Below are 3,589 nucleotides of genomic sequence, written 5' to 3'. Positions count from 1 at the left end.
GGGGGGGGGGGGGGGGGGGGGGGGTGGGGGGGGGCTCCCCGGCACCGCCGTCCCGGCGCCCGGGAGATGCTGACGCGGCAGCCGGCATTCGTGGTCAGTGCTGGCAACTCCTGCCCGGAGCTGGGAGCAGGGTTGGGAGGGTGGGGAAGGACTCGACGTATCCCTTCATTTTTTCCATGAAATATCTCCGGTTTCTGGCAAGGCCACCCCATACCGCCGGGCTGGGCAGCATTCCCCCGATGGGTGCCGGGGAGGGAAACTGAGGCACAGAGCAAAAGTGGACCCTGCTTATAATCATCCCTGGGGCAAGGAGGTGCCAGGCAGTCACCCCCCAGCCTCCTGCCTGCCGTTCCCTCCCCATCCATCCGGGACCCTTCCTGCCCCCCTCCCCAGGAGAGCACGGCAGAGGGGAAGGGCTTCCAATCCCCGGAAAACCCCGGCTGCCGTCCATTCAGCCCCAAAACAATCCCCGGGCAGGGTGCCAGCAGCCAGCTTCCCCCCCCTGCCCAAAGCAGGGAGAAGGCAGGCAGCATCAGAGGGGGCTGTGCATCCTTCAGACACCCCCCCACCCACCAGCCAGGCATCGGGGGGGGGGGGTGACAGAGAGAAGCCCACCACCATGGGGTGACCCCACAGCCAGACGTTCTCCAGCCCTGCCCACTCTCTGCTTTTCCTGGGACCAGGCAGCGCTCATTCCCAGAGCGGTGCCTGTCAAAAATAGGAGGAGAGCTCTCTCTTGGGCCGATTTCTCCCCTTTTTTTTTTTAGTTAAAAACAAACTGCCCAGCTCCAAAACGCTCCGTTAATCCAGCGGCGAAAAATCTATCTAACCAACCTATATTTTGCAGCCCGCGATTTTGAGATGCTTTCTGGCCAGCGCAGATTTAATGCCATATATTTAAGGAGCTGGTCACAGGTTTCAGAGTCCACCTCACCCCGCGTGGCTGAGAGGGGATTTTCCATCTGGCCGCACAGCACCATCCTGCTTCGTGCCTTCAAATATCCAGGCGCGGATGGAAGCAATGCACAGCTGGAAAATTTTCCTTATTATGAGGGAGAAGCTGGAATTCAATCCATCAGTAGGTCCGGAGCCATCCCCATCACCGGCACCCGGAGCCCCATCCCCAGTCGCTGTGCCAGCAAGTTTTCCCAGCCCGGCAAACAGCAGATACTACTTGAGCATGGATTTATGGATTTTTTACCGGTTTTTATCACCGGACAAACCCACCGATCCCCTTCCCTGCAGGACAGAGGGACGGCTGGACGGAGGGACAGCTGCCCAGAGCCCACCCCGCTCGGCACCGTGGGGTCCCCACCATCAAACAGGACTCTCAAAGGTGTGGGTTAAAAGCAGAGTTACCCTAAAGACTCAGAAAATAATAATAAAAAGAGATTCCCCCTCGACATTTTCCTTCCTACCCAAAATAGATGGAAAATTGCTGTAAAAATAATCGCGTCTTTTTTTTTTTTTTTTTTTTTAAAACCCCACAGCGACACAGGGCGTTTTTCCCAGGGGCCGTCCCATTCCGGCACAGGGCTGGCTGCTTCCCAGAAGAAGCCCAGGCATTGGTGGTCGGTGGGATGCCACGTCCCCAGGCGGGACCCCCCAAAAACCAGGGGGCATCGGGGAGGCACAGACCCCTCTGTCCAAGGCAGCCCATGGAGACGCGGGGAAAAAAAACCCCACAAAAATAAATAAAATAGAAATAAATGGGCAGTGGGAAGAACGTTCGGAGCACACGGAGGAGGAGGAGGAGGTGGGCTGGGGCTGGTGTCCCTGGGGGAGCAGAGCTAACGTCCCCCCAGTGCCAACAAGGGCCGTTGGTGTTCGCAAACTGGACAAAACTATCCTTGTGCCAGGCTTTTTTCCAGGAATCCTGGAACTTTGCTGCTCTGTTTCTGCCCCTGCCGTAGCCGGGGTGGTCCCTCCCCCCCTCCACGGGCACCAGCCAATTCCATGCCCTTGCCCCCCACTCCAGCTGTGCCAGCTGGGGAAGAGCCCCCACTTGGCAGCCAGCTGTCCCCCCCCCTCCAGGACACGCTTGGGGTCACCAACATCAATTTTGGGGCTCAGCCCTAGAAAAGGGGGTTCCTGAAGACCGTCACCCACTGTGCCCCCCAGCTGCTCTGGGCCAAGGGATGCCACGATGCTCCCCACATTCCCACACAAACACCCGGAGCCCGTGCTGGAGAGCCACCCCCGGCAGTGCCGTGTCCCTGGGTGCCATCATCCCCTCCATCCCCCCATATTGGGGTGGGGGCTCACCCCCTGGCACAGCAGGGATGCCGCCGGCACCCTGCTCCCCCCCACCTGGGTTTTCCGCCAGCAGGGACGGAGGATTACTCAGCCCGTGTCCCCCCCCCCGCCAGCTCCGGTGATTCAGCCAGCCTCCGGCCCGGAAAACCGCGCTCCGGCCCCGGAGCAGGAAACCCGGGGGCTCTGGAGAGACCAGACCAGCCCCAGCTACGGCAGCGGCGCTGGGGCACACTGAGATCCTGCCCTGGCACCCACTGGTACCCACAGCCCTGGGGGGGCTCAGCTTCAGGGAGATATTCTTCTGTAAAGCAATATATATATATATATATATATATATATATATGCTTTTTAATATATATAAAAAGCAATTTATACACTGCTCCACAAAAAAGAGCAATATATATATGCACCAAAAAGCAATATATATATATTTAAATATATATTTTTAATGCACATGTGTAAAAAACCATGTTTTTTATATATATATATATAAGCCTGCTTCCTCTGAGCAAAGCCTAAGTGCTCATCTCGGAGCCAAGAGCAGCTGCCTGCACCTGGGACATCACTAGTGGGGACACTGGGGTGACCCATCCCAGGGCCTGGGTGCCCAGCTCCTTCCTCCTGTCCCATCCCATCCTGAGCCCGGCCACCAGCTCTGGGGGGCTGGCTGTGGGGTGTCCCAGACCCAACAGCACCAAGCTCTTCCCTGCTCCCCCACCATCACCACCACCACCACACCTCCGGGTCCATGGCCAGAAACACCACCGGGACCCCACCAGTGTCCCCAACAAAGGGAGGACCCAATCCCCTCCCATCACCCCAGGCTGGGGCAGGAGGGAGAAGAAAAACAAAACCCCAAGAGAGGACAAAGCGCAGCAAACCCAGCCGCTCGCACGCGAGCCCAGGGCAGCGCCGGGACAACGCAGCCTCCGAAAGTCGCAGCTGGTCCCTCCCTTCCTCTATTTTTATGCAAGTACCGGCAGCCAGCTGTCCCCCCCCCTCCAGGACACGCTTGGGGTCACCAACATCAATTTTGGGGCTCAGCCCTAGAAAAGGGGGTTCCTGAAGACCGTCACCCACTGTGCCCCCCAGCTGCTCTGGGCCAAGGGATGCCACGATGCTCCCCACATTCCCACACAAACACCCGGAGCCCGTGCTGGAGAGCCACCCCCGGCAGTGCCGTGTCCCTGGGTGCCATCATCCCCTCCATCCCCCCATATTGGGGTGGGGGCTCACCCCCTGGCACAGCAGGGATGCCGCCGGCACCCTGCTCCCCCCCACCTGGGTTTTCCGCCAGCAGGGACGGAGGATTACTCAGCCCGTGTCCCCCCCC

Source organism: Calidris pugnax, unplaced genomic scaffold (assembly GCF_001431845.1).
Source record: "Calidris pugnax isolate Ruff unplaced genomic scaffold, ASM143184v1 scaffold407, whole genome shotgun sequence".
Taxonomy (NCBI): Eukaryota; Metazoa; Chordata; class Aves; order Charadriiformes; family Scolopacidae; genus Calidris; species Calidris pugnax.
The sequence above is the reverse complement of the archived record's forward strand: the minus strand, read 5'-3'. Positions refer to the sequence as shown.